This window comes from Cavia porcellus, unplaced genomic scaffold (genome assembly GCF_034190915.1).
Source record: "Cavia porcellus strain 051 isolate PalLab524CR breed Dunkin Hartley unplaced genomic scaffold, mCavPor4.1 scaffold_8, whole genome shotgun sequence".
NCBI classification, from domain to species: Eukaryota; Metazoa; Chordata; class Mammalia; order Rodentia; family Caviidae; genus Cavia; species Cavia porcellus.
This window is the reverse complement of record NW_026947491.1, coordinates 45023328-45045031: the sequence shown is the minus strand read 5'-3', so window position 1 is coordinate 45045031 and position 21704 is coordinate 45023328. Positions and strand designations below refer to the sequence as shown.

The 21704-nt window shown below is 38.0% G+C and overlaps 1 long non-coding RNA gene across 1 annotated transcript in view; it reads right to left on the bottom strand.

The window, feature by feature from the left end:
- The window catches only part of LOC106028969 (uncharacterized), a 44386-nt gene that overhangs the window by 4799 nt on the left and 17883 nt on the right, over nt 1–21704 (bottom strand). Inside the window, exon 2 of the long non-coding RNA XR_001202593.3 lies at nt 11334–11465. This is a non-coding gene — a long non-coding RNA (uncharacterized LOC106028969). The remainder of the gene's footprint in view (nt 1–11333; nt 11466–21704) is intronic.

Below are 21704 nucleotides of genomic sequence, written 5' to 3'. Positions count from 1 at the left end.
TTCAGCATTGTATTCAAGATTCTAATTGGTACAATAGAGAAGAAAATGAAATAGAAAATAAAGGCCAGACGTGGTGGTGCATGCTTGAAAACCAGCACTCAGGAGGATTGCCATGAGTTTGAAACCAGCCTAGGCTACATAATTCAAGGCCAGCTTGAACTACACAGAGAGACCTTATCCAAAAAAAAAAAAAAAAAAAGTAAAGAATTAAAATTGTCTTTTTGTAAATAACATCATTTTTTTAAACTGGGGATCAAACTCCTGACCTTGCACTTGCCAGGCAGGAGCTTGTGCCATTGAGCTAAATCCCCAGCCCTACCACGTTTATATAAAAAAAATTATGTAGTCTACCAAAAACCCCTACTAGATCTAATAATTGAGTTTGGCAAGCTTACAAGAAGAAAGATCAATATGCAAAATTCAGTTGTATTTATATGTACTGTCAAAACTATCAGATTGAAATTTTTGTAAGTTATTTTGTAAGTTAAGTTATTGTAAATAACTTCAAAATGTGAAACAACTACGAGTAAATTTGAGAAGAAACATATAAAACTGAAAACTCTGAAACGCTGTGGAAATTAATGGCCAAAGAACATGGAGAGATTATCTTGTTCAGGGATTGTAATAGTCAATAATCGACATGTCATATCTTCTCAAACCAATACATAAGATTCAACACAACCCAGTCAAAGTGCATATTCAGAATATGTAAAACCACCTTGCTGTTACCACACAATATGTATAAAAATTATCTCAGAATGTTCAAACAAATCATATACACTTGGGTGTGATGGCACACACCTGTAATCCTAGTACTTGGGTGGCCGAGACAGAGGGATTGCCACAAGTTTGAAGCCAGTGTATGCTACATAATGAGTTCAAGAGCAGCCTGTGCTACACTGTGAGACTTTGTGTCAAGAAACAAAGCATAAATAAAGTGGATCATACGTAGATCGCTGTAATAGAAAACAGAAGCTTTTAGTAATCATGAGTTTGTCAAAAATTTCTTAAATATAATACAAAAAATCCATCTGTATGTGTATGTATGTGTGTGTGTATGTGTGTGAAAGAAATATAATGATTTGGCTTGTGCAGTTATAGAGGCTGAGAAGTTCTATAATCTGTAGTATCTGCAAGCTGGAGACCCTAGAGAGTTGATGGTATTGTTCTAAGTATGAGTTCAAAGGTTTGAGAAATGGTAGAATCAGTGATTTAAGTTTCAGTCCAAATGCAATGACCTGAGGACTAGGAAAATCAGTAGGGTATCTTCTAGTCCTGGTGCAAAAGGCCCATCTTCCAGCTTAGAAGAGGCAGAGTTCTCTCCCCTACCCACTTTTGTTCTGTTCAGACTTTCAGTGGATGAATAAGAACTCCCACACAAACACACACATTCGGAAGAGAAATCTGCTTTACTCAGTCTACTGATTCAGATGTTGATTTTATCCAGAAGCATTCCTGAAAATGTACCCAGAATAATGTTTAACCAATTATCTGTGTACTTTCTGTCCCAGCTATACTTGATCTTACTTGATCTTAGCCAAAAGGCTGAGAAGCCAATGCCTGTCCCAATTAAGTTGATACATAAAATTAGCCATTACAAATCTACTTGTTAACTTGGCATTCACACGTATCTCCTGAAACACTCAATCTCCAAATAAAGGCAACAAGGCCATAATTCTGTCTAATTTGATACAGTTATCCTGCATACAATCAATAGGGCACTAACTCCTTTTCCTCAAAGAGGAGAAAAAGTCCTTGACTGATATTTCTTTTCCTTGGTATAATACTGATGTGAAATTAAAGGTACTACTAATAGCATGGTAAATCAATACATCTTACATTATATGATAAAGGAATATGAGAGGAAAACAAAGATATGTGCTTAATATAATACATGTGTACATCTCTATGAGATAGATGAGTGCATATATACATACATACATATTTATTACAAAATAAAGAGGAGTACTCATGATAGCTACAGTTCTCATTTCTATAACTGTCCACATGGTCATATTCGTAACTACCTGTTCCTCTACCCTTTTGTATACCTTTTGACTTCAGAAAAGAGCTCAGATGCTCATGGTTCTTTACTTGGTAAAGTGATTCGATCTTCATTCTTGAAGGTCTGGCTCCTTAGTAGACCTACCTTGGACCTCAGTCACAAAGTAAACCTCCATTACAAAGCATGATAATATCAAGAGGTGCTAACAGGAACTGTCTGTATTCTAGATGTCCTTACTTCCTACTTTGAGTAGTTAGATTTCCCACTTTTAGTCAGGATCAATCACCCCAACCAGCATATTAATTCCCTTCTTTGCTTATTGCTTTAGAGGAATATGGAGTTCATTTAGCAAGTGTCCAGATGTGTTTCCTAGTATAATACATTGCAAGTTAGGAGTATATTACTTCCAAACAGACCCACTAGGAATTGTGCCCTTTTTTGGTTGTAGAAAGAAGAACCACATACAACAATTTATCCTTTATTTTAAAAGGAACATCTCAACATGCCTCAGATTAGGAGAACCCCTAGAAATTGAGATACAAGGCCCCTGAATTTTTGTCAGATATTTTCCCTACCTTCTGCCATGCAAACGCCATACCAATAAGTTTAGAGTAATTCCTTTTTTGAGTTTTGTTTGTTGTTGTTCTTGTTTTGGTATTTCATTTTGTTTTTGTTTTTTTTTGTTGAGACAGGGTTTCACTCTGTAGTTCAGGCTGGCCTTAAACTCACTATGTAGTTTAGGCTGGCCTCAAATTTATGGCAATCTTTCTGCTTTAGCCTCTGAAGTGCTGGGATTACAGCCATGTGACAGCATGCTCAGCTTTTTTTGTTTTTGTTTTTGGTTTTTTTTTTTTTTGCTTTGTTTTTATTGTTTTGATTTTTAGCATTTTGAAAGAGGGTCTTACTTTGTAGTTAAGGCTGGCCTTGAACTTGTAACAGTCCTCCTGCCTCAGCCTTCCAAGTGCTAGGATTATAGATAGGTACCACCATGCCTGGCTAATGTAGTTACTTTTTTCTCACTAGATTTAATCAGCATAGTATCATAACTGTTATAGCATGATATTTTGCAGAAGGAAAGGCAATCAATATCCCTAATGAAGTAATCATAATATAGGGCTGGAGAACTGGTATACAAGATGATCTAAATTTGAGGTAGGACAGTGAAGGTGTACTGTTGGCCTTACCAGCTAAAAGTGAACTGCTTTTGGTGGTCTGACTTGACAATAATGGGAAAAAAACATTTTCTAGATTAATCTGCATACCAGGTTCCACATACGTGTCCATATACTCAAGCAGTGAAGTCATATCTTGTATAACAGCTACAAATGTAATCGTCATCACATTAAGCTTATAGTAACACACTGTCATTTTGAAGGATTCCTATCTCTTCAGTACAGGCCAAATAATCAAACTGAATGAAGATTTGATAGAATTCTCATGTATCTTTCAAGACTTTGATGGCAGCCCTAATCATTGCAATTTCTCTAGGAACATGGTATTACTTTTGATCTATTACTGTCTGAGTAGAAATAATTCTAATATTCTAGTACCTTCCGCTTGACTTTTATTGTCTTTCAGATGCTCAAGTTTAAACCTATGCCTTATACATGCTAGCTGTGTGCTCTACCCCTGAGCTACATGTGAGTCCTTCTTGACTCTTGCCACCATAATAATCTTCACCTCACAGGTCAGAGAACCAAAATAGGGATTCTACCGGCTGCTAAGAATATCTATTCCAACCACACATTCTAGAAATGGTAAAAAAAAAAAAAAAAAAAAAAAACCTCATGATCAGTTAGGAAGCCCATTGGGCCCATTGCGAGACAGACTTGTGCTAAATGACCTCCATAAGCTCTTGCTCTGACTGGTGGATTACAGTAACATCATGGGCCTCCTGGAACTAGTGTCAGCTCACAGCCAGTCTGCAGTAATTCCCAAAAGATCTGATCATTTCCTTTCCCCCAGTGCAGTTACTTTAGTGTTATGGCTTGTTTAAAGCCTCATGCAGTCATGGAGGTGGCTGAGTCTAGAGTTTGTGAGTGGTTTGTTATCTAGCACTGGGATTGGCAGTGTGAGTGCTGCATCTGCCCAGGGATGGGATGTAAGGGAGAGAAGGAGACCCGCTTTCCCCTCTTCTTGCCCTTATCGCTCTTGTTGCTTGCAGCCACCATGAACGGCTCCCCCTCAGCCAAGCCACAGCAGCCTTGGAGACAGCTGTATATGGACTGAAACCTCCAAACACTGAGCTAAATAAACCTATCCTTCCCTAATTTGGGGCATTAGGTGTTTTGTCTCAGCAACAAGATAAAAGTAACCAAGACATCTGGTAAAAAGCCAATGCTAGGAGAAAGATTATGAGTGTTAATTTTTGGTAATGTACCAAAAATTAAGGGCTTCTCTCTTTCTTTAGTGGTGCAAGGAGGTGAACCCAGGACCTTCACTCTTAGCTACATCCACAGTGCTTTTTATTTTTTGAGACAAGTCATTAAGGCTAGGGTCAAACTTGAGATCCTCTGGCTGAGATTAGATGAGTGTGCCACCATGCCCAGCACACCACTGCCGCAGTGCTGGGAATGCAACCCAGCACCTCACACATGCTTTGCAAATGCTTTACCATGAGTTATACCCCAGTTTGTCCCATTTTTCTGTTGTGGTACTTGTGCTTTTCTTAATGATTATAAGAATTTTTAAAATAAAAATAGTACCTCAGTTCACAAACACTTTTGTTTGCAAATAATCCTGAGTGCTTGAATTACAGATGTGTACTACCATGGCCAGCCCCCTTTTTATTTTGCTCCTAAATTATTTTTTCTTTGGATTTCTCATATAAGAGAAATCACCATGTGACATTTAACCTTCTGTGTCTGATTTATTTCACTTAGTCTCAAGGTGCATCCATTTTCCTACAAATCACTCAAATTTGTCCTTCATTATACCTGAATAGTATTCCACTGTATATATACATATATATATATATATACCACATTTCCTCTATCCATTCATCTGTTGATGAGCATTAGACTGCTTCTAAGGTTTAGCTATTATGAGTAGTGCTGCTAAAAACACGGGGTATGCGTACATCATTGTAATATGTCTTTAAAGGGTTATGTAACATGATTTCTTTTGGGAAGATAACCTAGAAGAGGTACAGCTGGGTACAGACTCTATTTTTAGTTTTCTGAGGACTCTCCATACTGATTTCCACAGTGGTTGCACTAGATTATATTCTCACCAACAATGTAGAAGGGTTTCTTTTTTTTTTGGGGGGGGGGTGAAGGGTTTCTTTTTCCTTTAAACCTCACCAGCATTTGTTGTTTTTAGTTTGTGATGATAGCCATTCTCAGTGTTGTTTTGATTTGCATTTCTCTGACAGCCAAAGATGCTGAACATTTTTTTTCATGTGTTGGTCATTTGTACTTCTTTTGAGATGTGCCTATTTATATCAATTGCCCATTTTGTAATTGGGTCTTTTGTTTTGGGTGGCCTATTTTTTTTATGTAATAGTTCTTTTTTTTTTTTTTTTTTTTTTTTTTGTCTTTTTTGTTTTTATCAGTACCAGGGTTTGAACTCATGACCGCCTGCTTACAAGGCAGGTGCTTATGCCGCTGAGCTAAATCCCTAGCCCCATGTAATAGTTCTTTATATAAACTAGATATTAGTAGTCTGTCTGAGGAGCAGCTGTCAAAAAAATTTTCCCGGCCACAGCAGCTTGACTGATCCCTGTGCCACTGCGCTCCAGCCGCCCCCTCCTGCACCTCCAGGCCACCAGCGAGACCTGTTGCCACTGCCGCCTGGAGGCTGGGGAAGTAGAGCCACTCAGCACCCAGAGACTGCCCCCGCCCCTGCCCCGCCCCCACTGCCACCGCCAATCCACAGGGGAGGCTGCACAAAGTAATACAGTGCAGGCCACAACAGCTTGACTGATCTGGAGGGGAGGGGCCAACATACCTGTTCCTGTCTTCAACTTACTAGCACACTGCAGTGGAAGGGTCATCTAGTCAGTGCACTTCAGAAGAATTGTAACCAACAAAGAAAGAAACTGGGGCCTCCTGAAAGACGCAAAAAGATGGGAAGAGGAAGCAACAACAAAAAAGTCCCCAGGCCCCAAACCTGAGAAAATTGACCCAGGACAGGTAAATACAAAGGATAATGAGAACAGCAAACATGCAATATCAGACACAGCACCAGTGGACATAAAGAGATATATTTGGGTGTCATAAAGACATAAAGAGATATATTTGGGTGTCATAAAGACATAAAGAGATATATATGAGTGTCATAAAGACACCCTTATAGACAAGTTCAAAAGTAAAATATTTAGCCAAATAAAGCAAGATATAAGAAGATTAATAAAAGGGATACTAAGCACCCCTCAAGCAGACACAGACGGAAGAAGGGAAGAACTCAAACAAAGGAGAGAACCATTTGGTAAAGAATATAAAAAAATATAGAATACATGAAGCAGATTCAAAGAGATCACCAGGAAATTAAAAACTCTATGGAAAGATGGCAAATCAGCTTGAAAGAAACTAAGGTTAAATTATCCAAACTGGAGGACAATTTTGCAATGTGGGAGTATGAAAGGGAAAACTTTTTAAAAATAACAAGGAAACAAGCAGTAATGATACAAAGGCTAGAAGAAGACAAAAGGATCTATAACATAGGGCTGGGGATTTAGCTCAGCGGCATAAGAACCTGCCTTGCAAGCAGGCAGTCGCGAGTTTGATCCCCGGTGCTGATAAAAAGGAAAAAGACCAAAAAAAAAAAAAAAAAAAAAACAAAAACAAAAACGATCTGTAACTTGAGAATAAAGAATGTGAATGAAGAAGCTAGAGTACAAACAAAGGAACTATAAAGCTATTCACAGAAATAATTAAGAAAAACATTCTGATATATGAGGCATACAGAACTCCAGCCACCTACAACCAAAACAGAGCTACACCCAGGCATATAATAATCAAGATCTCAGAAATTAAATATAAAAACAAATATTAAAAGCTCTCAGAGACAAGCAACAGATAACCTACAGAGGAAGACCCTTCAGAATAATGGCAGACTTCTCGACACAAACCATCAAGTCAAGAAGAGCCTGGAGCGAAATATTCCAAGCCCTAAAAGAAAATAACCTCCATCCCAGATTGATATACTGTGATAAACTGTCTCTAGAAATTAATGGAGAAACAAGATGCTTCCAAGACAAAGAGGAACTTGGGAAATTCACAACTACTAATCCAACTCTACAGAGCATACTGCAGGGCATTCTAGAGAGAGAAAAGTACTAGGATTTCAGGAACAATAGCAGAGAGGCCTCAATGAATGGAGCAGAAAACAGAATGAAGGAGATAAGCAGACAACTAATGGCAAAAAAAAAAAAAAAAGAGCATAACAGAAATGATGCAGAGAAGATTTTATTCAAAACTGATATGATTGAGAGTATCAAGTCTGAGAGTATAGGCAACTACACTGAAGATGACAAGACTCTACAATACACATTCTGGTTTGATAACTGCCAGTTTTTGAAGTTCTATACTATATACAAAGTTGTGTTTTTATTAATACTGTTATGTACTGCTATATTCAATTATACTATATCTGATGATATAGTCAATTTTATTGGAGATAACAAGAGACAACATAGGAACCATAGTAGAACACTCTGTACAATGGTCTTATATGTTTTTTTCATTTCATGTGTTTATAGGAATATGTTTTATTTTGCCTTGCTTTGGTTTGTTTCTCCCTCTAATATAGAAAGGATAGAAATACATGTTAAGACTCATGCATGTGTAGAATCTATAAACAGTTTATGAGAACTGATCTTATGACACATGATGAAATGAACAGATACTTTGAAGAAAAAAAGACACTAAAATACCCAGTGCTGATCCTGGAGTGTCATAATGTGACACCCAGAAATAGTATTATTCTTTGTTCAGAGAGATATTAACCTGCTTGGGTCTATTCAATCTCAACATAATTGAAGATATAGATAACTGCATGTATGTTTAAATGTATAGGATTGATAACCGTATTTCTAAGTTTTTGTTGGATAGTTGAACAGAACTAGTTGCAGTCTCATTGTTTGAATCCCCACTTTATATGCTCCACTTTAGTATCTTGAATAACTATTTGTAAGAAGACAATCTGTAATCATCAACTAGTGATTTCTTACTGTTTATTTTCTTCTTTGAAATTATGTATTATTTCTACCTGTTTTCTGTTTTGTGTAGTCTTTCTTTAAATTAAATTTTTAAAAAAGACACTACAGTGCCCAGTGCTGATCATGGAGTGTCATGATGTGAAATCCAGCAATACTATTATTCTTTGTTCAGAATGATTTTAACCTGCTTTAGTTTGTTTAATCTCAACATAAATGAAGATATGGATAACTGCATGTATGTTTAAGTGTATAGGATCGACAACCATGTTACTAAGTTTTTTTTTAGACAGTTGAACAGAACTGTTTGCAGTCTCACTGTTTGAATTTCCACTTTACATGTTTCATTTTTGGATCTTGAAGAACTATTTGTAACATGACAATATGTAAACATCAACTAGTGATTTCTTACTGTTTATTTTTTTCTCTGAATGTATGTATTATTTCTACCCATTTTCTGTTTTGTTTAGTCTTTCTTTAAATAAAATTTTTAAAAAAATTTCCCATTCTATATATTGTTCTTTCACTCTCTTAATTGTTTCTTTTGTTATATAAAAGCTTTTTAATTTGAAATAGCCTATTTGTTGAGTCTTGGTATTATTTCTTGTGCAACTGGGCTTCTGGTCAGGAAGTCTTTCCTATGCCTTTAAGAGTTTTATCAGTTTTTCTTCCACAAGATTTAGTGTTTTTAGTCTTATGTCTTTGATCTGTTTTTTATTTGATTTGAGTTTAGTTCAAGGTGAGAAAGATGTTCATTCTTCTGCACACAGATAACCATTTTTCCCAGCACCATTTGTTAAAGAGATTATCTTTTTCTTTAGCATATGTTTTTGGCCCCTTTGTTAAAGACCAGATGACCAAAAATGCTAGGTTTATTTCCGCAGCCTCATTTCTACTCCACTGACCAACATGTCTGTTTTTGTGCCAGTATCATGCTGTTTTTGTCACTGTGGCTTTGTAATATAGTTTGAAATTCAGACTCATGATGCCTCCTGCTTTGCTCTTGTCACTCGGAATTGTTTTTGCTATCCTGTGTCTCTTCTGGTTCCAAATAGAATTTTTTTTCTAGTTCTGTGAAAAATAATGTTAGTATTTTGATTGGCCATTTTGATAATATAACTTCTGGCAGATGTGGTGACACATACCTATAATTCCAATACTTGAGAGCTGAGGCTGTAGGATTTTAAGCCAGCCTAGACTACATAGTGAGTTCAAAGCTAGCCTATACTACATAGCAAGACCCTGTCTCAAAAACAGACAAAACAAGAATTTTGTGTTCTGCTTATCTAGAAACAAAAGATATTTCTCCATTTTCTGATGCCCTGTTCAATTTCCTTTTTTCAGGATACTATAGTTTTTTGTTTGTTAACTATACTTTTTTTTTTTTTTTATCAGAGAGGTCTTTCACTTCATTGAATATGTTAATTCCTAGGTATTTAAATTTGTTTTTTTGCTGTTGTTGTTGGGGGTTTTTTTTGTTTTGTTTGTTTTTGTACTGGGGATCAAACTGACTACCTCACGCTTGCCAGGCAGGCACTTAGGCCACTGAGCTAAACCTCCAGCTTAAATTTGTTTTTGAAGCTACTAGGAGTGAGATTGTTCTCCTGATTTCTTTTTTGGTAGGTTCATTGTAAATAAAAGTCACTCTCAAATTAGGTTAATTGTAAATAAACCTGTAATTAGGTTCATTGTAAATAAAAGTCACTCTTGAATTAGGCCTATTTACAAAAGTATCAATGGGTGCAAGAAAACCATATGGATAGGACAATACTCTGAGGACAGTGTTAGGACTGTGTCTTTTTTTTTAATCAGTACCAGGGATCGAACTCACGACTGAGATGCTGCTGAGCTAAATTCCCAGCCCTGTGAAAACAGTGTTAGTACAATACCCTAAAGGTGGTAACAGCAGACAAGCTATTGCTATGCTGACACCAAAAGGCAAAAGAATGGTATAAAGGAATTAGTAGGAAGAAAAGGCTACAAGAGGATACGAGAGACAGAGAGAGACAGAGACAGAGACAGACAGAAACAGAGACAGAGAGAGAGATAGTGACCCTCCAGGGATCCAGGGATAGTAAACCTGAGGCAATTTAGCAGAAAAGAGCTTGGGAAATCTGGCCTGTCTTTCCTCCAAATTTATTTTTCCAATTTTTTCAAGACAGGTTCTTGCTACATAGTTCGGGGTGAACTCGAACTCTCTATGTATCCCAGGCTGGCCTCAAAATTGCATTAGTCCTCCTGCCTCAGCCTCCTAAGTGTTGGGATTATAGTTGTGCACTACCATGCCTGGCTTCTTCTCTAGACTCTTATTGGAGCTCTACCTGGGCTGAAATCAGAGAGCAAAAGAGTCTACTGATACTGTCCATACAGCGTAGAGAACATCATGACTAATGAAGAGAGGATCGAGGGACAAATGAAAGATATCTGTTACACATTCTACTAGAATACCACGTAAATCAGTCATGTTCCAGGCACTGAGGATACAATAATGAACACATGCCTTTAGGTGTTTACATTCTAATGTGAGGAGACAGATAATAAATACTAGGAAATATAACATGAGGCACAATAAAGAAGATAGAGAGGATGTGAGGTATAGCGTGAAATGAGCAATGACCTAAAGAAACTAAGGGAATGAACCATATATAAATCTGATATAACAAAGCAAAGGTTTTAAAACAGGACAGTCTTCATCCATTTCCTGTCATTATATCAAATTATCTGAAGGTGAGTACTTTTTCTGATGGTAGGGGGATGAACAGTGAGAGCGGTCATGCGATTCAGGTTAGCCTTGAAGCCGCTGTGTAGGCTCGTATAGAACTCATGGTGATCCTCCTGTCTCAGTTGCCCAAGTGCTAGGACTACAGGCACATATTATGTCAGGCTTGAAGCTGAGTACTTACAAGAAAAAAATTTATTTAGCTTACAGTTTGAAAGACTAAAAATCCAACATTGGATGGTCCTATTTGTTTACTCCATAATTTTGTCTCATGACAGATGGCATTAGAGTGGCAGGAACACATGCAGAGATCATACGGTGAGACAGCAAGCCAGAAACAATTAGGGGCCAAGCTTACTCTTTTTATAACTTATTCTGGTGGGCACTAGCCAAGGTCCTGTGAGAACTACATTAATATCATCCAAGGATATTGTCCTCAATGATCTCATTACCTTCCATTATACTCCACCTCTCAAAAGTTCTTCCATCTTTTATACTCCCATATTGAGGACCAAGATTCTGGTCCATGAATCTTTGAAGGGTACAGACCTTGTAGAATTACAGCCACACCCATGTTTAGAAGTCTGAAAAAAGAAAGAAGATAAGGGATTTAGCTCAGCAGCATAAGCACTTGCCTGGCAAACATGAAGTTTTTGGTTCGATCCCTGGAATCAAAAAATAAACAAATAAAGAGTGAAGGCTGAGGGATTTAGCTCAGCGGCATAAGCGCCTGCTTTGCAAGTGTGCGGTCATGAGTTTGATCCCTGGTACCGATAAAAATGAAAAAGACAAAAAAAAAAAAAAAAAAAAGAGTGAAGCCTGAGCATGGTGGTACACCCATGTAATCCCAGCACTTGAGAGGCTTAGGCAGAAGGATTGTTGAGAATCTGAGGCCAGTCTGGGCTATATAATGAGTTCAAGGCCAGCCCATACTACATAGCAAGACCTTGTCTCAAAAATAATAATAATGAGTGACAGAAGAGCACTAGGTTAAAGGAGGCTGGTAACAATACAAGTGGTGAAAAGTGGTAGGATCCTGAATATTTTTCAAAGGTAGAGGATTTGCTACCCGTACAGGATTTGCAGATGTTGGATGTGCGAGAAACACAGACATCAATAATGACATTAAAGAATTCAGTACAAAAACAAATGGAAAGAAAAATTTAAAAGCAACCAGAGGGGCCAGGGGTTTTGCTCAGCAGCATAAGTGCCTGCTTGGCAAATGCGAGGTCGTGAGTTCAATCCCCGGTACACACACACACAAAAAGCAACCAAAAAGAATAATGTGAGCAAAAATGGTGGAGTAAGAGCCTCCAAAATTTCACTCATCCATAAAAGTGACAAGATCACTGGTAAAATCCTCAGGATCAATTTTTCTTTTATTACTTTGGAAAGGCTTGCAGCAATAATGGGAGTGTTTATGCAAGAAAAATAATTGACTCTTGCTGGGCATGGTGGTGCATGCCTGGAATCCCAGTACTTGGGAGGCTGAGGCAGAAAGATTGTCATGAGTTCCAGGCCAGCCTGAACAACCTAGTGAGACCCTGCCTCTCATCAAAGTGACTCTCAATAAGAACAATGAGTTTTGTGCCATTTTAATATGCCCTTGCCCATCCTTCCTCTTCCTCTTTCCTTGAAAGCCGGCATCTTGGTAGCTACTAAAGAAGCAAAATGGATTTAGAACTCCTTCAAAGCCTCATTCACAGAAAACTCCATTCAATGATTTGTTCTGTCTTATAGTTTCCTGGAAATTCACTCAAGGAAATCTAGGTTTCTTAGGGCTCTTTGCAAGGGCACCTGGAGCAACTTTGTATCAAATCAATATCTGCATTTACCATAGCTCTACCTTCAGCTCCATATTTCCCTTGGCAAAAATACCTTAAGTAATCTCCAAGTTAGAAGCACTCAACAAACAGTGACAAAGCAGATGCCAGAAACAGATATTAGATTACCATGACAAATAACATTTATGCTGTACTAGCTAGTGCAGCCACTTTCTGCATAGACATATACTATAAGAGAAATACAAATTGGAAAACAATGAAACCTGTCCACTGTTAACAACTCACCCCAAAGGAATGGACAGAGTGGTAATCATGCCAGCTGGTGTAATACTGAACTGTTTCATAACCAACAAATAACTGATGCCAAGTAAAAGCCCTAGAGGGCTATTAAAAATATGACATATTGAAGAAATAAAATATATTTGAAACTTTAAAAAAAAAAAGCTATATTTATTTGACCTGGCTTGGAACCTGTTGCTAAAAAGACTTTTCCTTTGGGACGTTTGTCTATAACAATGAAAGGCAACTGTTTAACATTGTACTATCTGTGATGATAGACAACAGTTGGAGAAAAGAACAGGCTAATTTAAAAGAAAAGACTGTGGAATGTGATATCCATAGGGATCTGGGGAAAGCTGCACATGTAGGAGGCTGTGTGCATGTTTAATCCTCAGGCCTTTGTGCATGGTTAGGAAAGTCTGAAGACCCCCCTAAACCCGCACCATTGCTTAAACTTGAGGCTGTATCCAAGCAGGAAAAGAAGCAGCATTGCAAACTGCCTGGGTGAAGGTTGAAAGCATGTTCCAATGTGCACTCTGAGACCCTTGGCTAACTGAAAGATTTACTGCTTCTAGTCATACGTGAGGTAATTTTCTCTCTCTCTCTCTCTCTCTCTCTCTCTCTCTTCTTTCCTTTCCTTTCTTCTTTCTTTCTTTCTTTCTTTCTTTCTTTCTTTCTTTCTTTCTTTCTTTTTTTCTTTCTCTTTCTATACCATGGATTGAACCCAGGGACTTTTCCACTAAGCTACATCCCCACCCTTTTTTTACCTTTTGTTTTAAGCCAAAGTCTTGCTAAGTTACTAAAGTTGCCCAGGAGGGGCTTGAGCTTACAATCCTCCTTGCTTCAGTCACAGAGTGCTAGTGTTGGGGCATAAGTATAATGTAAGAACACATATATAAAATAGCAAACTTAGAGGTACTTCATGATACGAATTTGAGGTCTCTGACCAAGTTTCTGCTCCTGAATTCATCTGACCTTGATAGTGTCAAAACTGCATACCTCTGATAAGCACTAAATCAGAATAATTGTTTATACCTTAAGAAATCCTGGGCTAGGGACTGGGGATTTAGCTCAGCGGCATAAGCGCCTGCCCTGCAAGCAGGCAGTCGTGAGTTTGATCCCTGGTACCAATAAAAACGAAAAAGACAAAAAAAAAAAAAAGAAATCCTGGGTTAGTTAAGGACACTTTTGACTATGCTCACCCTGTAAGGGTCCCCTCCCCTTGTTCCCAGAATGTTTATATACTATGTTCACCTTATAAAGGTCCCTCCCCTTATTCCCAGAATATTTTTTGTTCTGTAAGAGGCCCCTCTGCTTGTTCTGGGAATGTTTCTATATGATGATAAACAATTCTTTTATTTCAAACAAATCTGTTCAAGACTAACTTGCCTGTCAATATATGACTCAATGTATATAACCAATTATGTAACATTTTGTCACTTGCTTTGTACCTCCTACTTCTAAGTTCTATATAAACGAAGTTTCTGTCAACTCAGTGCTGTTGCCTTTGAGGAATTATCCCACAACAGTCTGCTGGTGTGAAGATTCACCAGTCTGCCAGCATAAAGATTAATAGCTGCCTTCTTATCTCCTCGGTTCAAAGAGTCTTCCAGTTTGGCTGGGTTTGGGAATTTTCCTGCAGCACTAGGATTACAGAAGTCCACCACTGAGCCTCAGGTAATATCAACTGGCTTAAGAGACTCCTGGGGAGGTAATTGGATCATGGGGGCCCTACACCATCAGTGAGCTAATCCACAGATGTTTATAGCTGAAGGTACTCTTAGGAGCTGGGGCTGGATTAGAGATGGATCACTAGGGTGGACCTTTGGAGTGTATCTTTCACTGGTGCTCTTCCCCTGTGCTCTGCTTCCTGGCCTCCATGAGCACCTTTGTTCCACTACACCCTTTTGACATGTTTTGCCTTGGAGCCAGCCAATCATGGACTGAGCTCTCTGAAACTGAGGCAGATTAAACCTCTCCTCCTTCAAGCCCAGACTGCATAACTTAACAGCATAGTGAGAAGCTGTCTCAAAACTTGAAAATTTTAAAAGGACTGACGAGATAGCTCAGTACTAAGATCCATCATTCAATTCCCAAAATTCAATTCCCATCATTCAATTCACAAAAAAAGAAAAAGAAACAAGGGAGGAAGAGAGAAAGTGAAATTAATTTACAGAGTTATTTCAGAAAAGCCAGTATACAAACTGTCACTGTCAATAACAAAGAAGAACAAAACAGAACCAAAGAGGAAAGAGAACCTAATTAACACAGGTGCTGTGTTATATTTATATGCATTTATTTATTTATTTATTCTTGCTGTGCTAAGAATTGAACCCAAGTTCTTCACACTGAGCTATATCCACAGCACTTTTTTATTTTTTATTTTGAGATAAAGTCTTAAGTCTCCACACTGGCCAGATTGCGATGGAATTTGTAATCCTTCTGTCTCAGCCTCTCAGAGTGCTGGGATATATAGGCTTGTGCCACCACAACTGGCTTCAATGATTTTGTTTTTGTTTTTTATTTTGTATTGAGGCAGGTCTTGCTATGTAATTCAGGCTGGGCCTGAACTCATTATGTAGCCCAGGCTGGCCTCAAACTTATGGCCATCCTTTTGCCTCAGCCTCCCAAGTGGTGGGATTACAAGCATGTGCCATCACACCCAGCTGTCTCATTGTTTTGTTTTTGTGGTGCTGGAAATTGAACTCAGAACTTCACACTGAGCTACATCCCCAATACTTTTTAATTTTGAGACAAAGTTTTGCTAAATTGATAAGCTACGCAGGCTAGCCTTGAACATGAGATCCTCCTACTTCAACCTCCCAAATAGATGGGGAAGATTTATTTTGTAAAGTCAGTTGTTGCAGTACATGCCTCTCATCTTAGCATTTAGGAAGCTAAGACAGCTGAGAATATAGCTCAGCAGCACAATGTCTGTCTGGCAAGTGTGAGGCCCTAAATTCGATTCCTAGTACCAAAAAAAGAAAAAAAAAGGAAGCTGAGGCAGGAAGATCATGAGTTTGAGCCTGGTTTGGGAGCTTAGTGATACCTTATTTCAAAATAAATAGGCTAGAAATACAACTCTGTGAAGGTCTTACGTTCAATACCCTGTACTGCCAAAAAAAAAATCTTGAAAATAGCAAGTTATTCACATGCATATGGGGTTCTCAATGTGATTTATCATTAGACATCATGAAGTCAATATGCAGCACAGTGATACACTCAACTGCTAAATGAAAGAACACTACCAACAAAAATCCAGCAAAACCATTATCAGATACGAAGAAGAGACTGGGGATATAGCTCAATGTGAGAGCACTGGGGTTGGATCCCCAGTTAAAGAACAAAAAAATAAAAGAAATAAAGAGATTAAGATATTCTCACATAATGCAATTTGTTACCAACAAATTTTATAATATACTTAATACTAAACAGTCAGGTGTGGTGGCAGACGCCTGTAATTCCAGTACTTGGGCGGCTGAGGCAGGAGGATCACTATGTTCAGGCCTTAGCCAGCCTGGACTACATAGCAAAACCCTGTCTCAAGGTCGAGCCATGAGAACCTGCTTGGACCTTGCTGACCACCTTCTCTCCATCCTGGAGGGCACGCCGCAGCTGCCCCGCCTGGAGGAGGGAGCTGAGCAGAGCCTCAGGAACCTGCTCCAGCTTGCCTGCAGCCTTCTTTCGGCCTGGAGAGCACCAGCATTACTGCCACCGCCTGAAGGAGGGAGCAGCCCTGCGGAGGAGGTTTGAGGCCTACCTAGGCCATAGGGGTGACCTTCTATCAGCCTGGGGAGCTTTGTCACCCAAGGAGGTGGATGGTTACACAACATCCGATCTCTGGGAGAGTATGAGATCCTTGCTATAGGTGGTTGGGGGCCCACTGGGCTTGAGGCCACATTAGATTGGGCTTAGTGGGATTTGGGCCTGCCTGGACCACACCTGGTGGCCTTCTTTCTGTCTGAGGAGCTTTGCTGCCAGAGGGGGGAGCTGTGCAGCTTGAGGAGGCTTTAGGCCTACCTGAGATGAGCCTGGCAACCTTTTAATCTGGGGGCCTTGCTGCCCAAGGAGGGAGCTACGGTACTAGAGAAGTCCCAGGAGCCCAGGGAGACATAGGAGACAATTTCCAACACGCCCAGGGGAAGCTTTGGAACAACACTTGAAACACGGAAATATAGGAAAATGACAAAACAAAAGACCAAAATGCAATCTCAAACATCTAGTCCATCCCAAGAAACCTTAGGAGCTATGTACATAGAAGAAAATATATTCCATACACCTGAAATATCAGACATAATAGCAACTGAAATAAAGAAGCAACTCTGGGAAGCTTTAAAGGAATTCAAATTAGAAATAATCTCCCAGGTAAAAGAAGAAAGGATAAAAGAAATGAAACAGATGCTGAATATATCTAAAGAAGACACAGTTAAAAAATTGGAGGAACTATACAAAAAGGTAGAATCCCTGGATGAATAATATAAGAAACGAACAGAATACATAAAGAAGATGCAAAGAGATAAACAGGAAATAAAAAATTCCATTGAAAGTTGTAAAAACCGCCTCAATGAAAGTGAAGATAGAATTTCAGTCCTCAAAGATAAGATTACAGCTAGTGAACAGGAAAGGAAAGATCTTTTAAAAAATAACAAGAAATCAGGAAATAACAATTCAACAGCTGCATGATGCAAAGAAAAACAACATAAGATTGAGGGGCTGGGGATTTAGCTCAGCAGCATAAGCGCCTGCCTTGCAAGCAGGCAGTTGTGAGTTCGATCCCCAGTACCGATAAAAAAGAAAAAGACAAAAAAAAAAGCTGTCAGAGAGAAAAGACAGATCATCTATAAAGGAAAACCTATCAGAATCACAGCAGACTTCTCAGCATAAACAATAAAGTCAAGAAGAGCATGGAGTGAAGTATTTCAGATCCTAAAGGAAAATGATTTCCAACCTAGACTGATGTACGCTGAAAAACTGTCCTTCAAAACTGATGGAGATCTCAAGAAATCCAAGGAGCAAAAAAAAAAAAAAAAATTGATGGAGAAATAAGATACTTCCATGACAAAGAACAGCTGAAGAACTTCATGATCACCAAGCCAACCCTGCAAAGAATACTGAAAGACAGTTTAGATACACTTAGGAAAGAACCACTAAGCAGAGCAGACAAACAGAACAGAAAGATAAAGATGCAACAGCAGAAAGATAACATATCAACAATAAACCAACATATAACAGTTATAACCATTAATGTAAATGGTCTCAATGCACCAATTAAAAGAAACAGACTGGCAGAATGGATCAAGAAACAAAATCCAACCATATGCTGTCTACAAGAAACCCATCTAACCCAAAAGGATACTTACAGACTGAAAGTTAAAGGATGGAAAACAATATTTCATGCATCAAGAACCCCCAAAAAAGCAGGCGTAGCTATTCTGTTTGCAGACAATGTGAACTTCAAACCAATAATGATCAGAAGAGATAAAGAAGGTCATTACATACTGGTTAGGGGAAAACTTCAAGAGGAGATAACAATCTTAAATATATATGCACCAAATTCCAGAGCACCCAGTTATATAAAACAAATATTAACAGAAATGAAAAACCAAATTAGCAGTAACACAATTATAACAGGAGACCTTAACACACCATTGACACCAAAGGACAGATCAACCAAACAGAAAATCAGCAAAGAAATAACAGAACTGAATCACACTGAAACAGAACAGAACTGAATCACACTGAATCATTGTGAACAAATGAACTTGACAGACATATACAGAGTGTTCCATCCAACAACATCAAAAATACACATTCTTCTCAGCAGTACATGGGTCATTCTCTAAAACAGACCATATATTAGCTCACAGAACATATTTAAATAAATGCAAAAGAGCTGAAATTATCCCTTGCATGTTATCGGATCATAGTGCCATGAAATGAGAAATTAATGATAAGAGATACTGCAAAAATCCCACAAACATATGGAAACTGAATAACACACTCTTGAGTAATCAGTGGGTCACAAGGGAAATTAAAGAAGAAATTAAACAATACCTATAAGCAAAAGAAAATACAAATACAACTTACCAGAATCTGAGGGATGCAATGAAAGCTGTCCTCAGAGGAAAATTTATTTTACTGAGTTCTCATGTCAGGAAAACAGAATGAAAACAAATAAACAACCTGATGTTACACCTCAAATATCTAGAAAAAGAAGAGCAAGTCAAGCTCAAAGCCAAGAGAAGAGAGAAAATTACAAAAATCAGAGCAGAAATTAATGCAGTAGACACTAAGAAAACAATCCAAAGAATCAATGAATCAAAGAGTTGGTTCTTTGAAAGAATAAATAAAATTGGTAAGCCCCTAGCCAACCTTATTTTTAAAAAGAGAAGAAAAAGCTCAAATTCATGCAATAAGGAATGAAAAAGGCGAAATCACTACAGACTCTATAGAAATACAGAAGATCATCAACACCTATTTTGAAAACCTCTACTCTCATAACACAGAAGAAATAGACAGATTCTAAAAACATATGAAGTACCAAAGCTAGGTCAAGAAGATGTAAAACTGCTGAATAACCCAATCTCTATAAATGAAATTGAAAATGTAATTAAGTCCTTACCAACAAAGAAGAGCTCAGGCCCAGACAGAGTCACTGCAGAATTCTACAAGAAGTACAAAGAAGACTTAATGCTGACACTCCTCAAACTCTTCAATGAAATTGAAAGGGAAGCAATCCTTCCTAAGTCATTCCTGGAAGCAAATATTACTCTAGTACCAAAACTGGAGAAAGACCCAACTAAAAAAGAGAACTACAGACCAATCTCCCTAATGAACACAGATGCAAAAATCCTCAATAAAATATTGGCAAATAGAATGCAGCAAATCATCAAGAAGATTATACACCATAACCAAGTGGGATTCATCCCAGGCATGCAGGGATGGTTCAACATACGTAAATCAATAAATGTAATCCACTATATCAATAAAACCAAAAGAATCACATGATCATTTCTATAGATGCAGAAAAAGCTTTGGTAAGGTCCAACATTCATTTATGATAAGAACCTTATGATAGGGGCTGGGGATTTAGCTCAGCAGCATAAGTGCCTGCCTTGCAAGCAGGCAGTTGTGAGTTCGATCCCTGGTACCGATAAAAACTGAAAAAGACAAAAAAAAAAAAAAAAGAGTAAGAACCTTATGATAAGAAAGTTGGAATAGATGGTCTTTACTTCAATATAATAAAGGCCATCTATGACAAACCAACAGCCAGTATCATACTAAATGACCAAAAATTGAAGGCCTTTACTTTAAAATCAGGCACAAGACAAGGATGTCCCTTATCACTGCTCCTATTTAATATAGTACTGGATATACTAGCCAGAGCAATTAGACGAGAGAGAAATAAGAGGGGTTAAGATAGGAAAAGAAGAAGTTAAATTATCATTATTTGCAGATGACACAATACTTCCATAGAAGACCCCCAAAACTCCATTGAAAGACTCTTAAATATAATAAATTCAGCAATGTAGCTGCATACAAAATCAATAGCATTAGGGGCTGGAGGTTTAGCTCAGCGGCATAAGCACCTACCTTGGAAACAGGCAGTCGTGAGTTCGATCCCCGGTACCCATAAAAACGAAAAAGACAAAAAAAAAAAAAAAAAAATCAATAGCATTCCTATACACTAACAACAAGATCACAGAGAGAGAAATAATAGAAGCCACACCCTTCACACTAGCAACCAAAAAAATGAAATATTTAGGAATTACTCTCACAAAAGAAGTGAAAGAACTTTACAAGGAAAATTATAATACACTGAAAAAAGAAACTGAAGAGGATCTCAGAAAGTGGAAAGACATCCCTTGCTTATGGATAGGAAGAATAAAATATTGTGAAAACGGCCATTCTCCCAAAACTGTTACACAGATTCAATGCAATCCCAATAAAAATACCATCAACATACCTCAAAGATCTAGAAAAATCACTCCTCAAATTCATCTGGAGCAAGAAGAGACCCAGAATAGCATAGACAGTTCTAAGCAGCAAAGGCAAGGCAGGAGGCATCACAATCCCTGATTTGAAGTTATACTGCAAAGCAGCTGTAGTAAAATCAACATGGTACTGGAATCAAAACAGAGCTGAAGATCAATGGAATAGATTAGAAGTTACAACCACAACTACCAACACCTTATCTTTAATAAAGGGGCCAAACATGTTCACTGGAAGAACGACAGTCTCTTTAATAAATGGTGTTGGAAAAACTGGCTCTCCATACGCCGAAAACTAAAACTAGACCCATGCCTATCACCATGTACTAAATTAAAATCTAAATGGATCAAAGATCTGAATATTAAAACAGAAACACTAAATCTATTGGAAGACAAATTGGGTAAAAACCTTGAATACATAGGAGTAGGTAGAGAATTCATTAACAGGACTCAAACCACACGGGAAATACTTCCCAGAATCAATAACTGGGATCACTCTTATTAAAAAGTTTCTGCATGTCAAAAGAAATCTCCAGCATAGTGAAAAGAAAACCCACAACCTGGGAAAAAATCTTAGTGAACTGTCCCTCAGACATAGGACTTCTGTCTGAAACATAAAGAATTTAAAGAAATCAGACCCCTAAAATTCAAAGATCCAATCCAAAAATGGGCATCTGAGATGAATGCACACTTCTCAGATAAAGAAATACAAATGGCAAATAAATACATGAAAAAATTTTCATCATTATTACTCATTAGAGAAATGCAA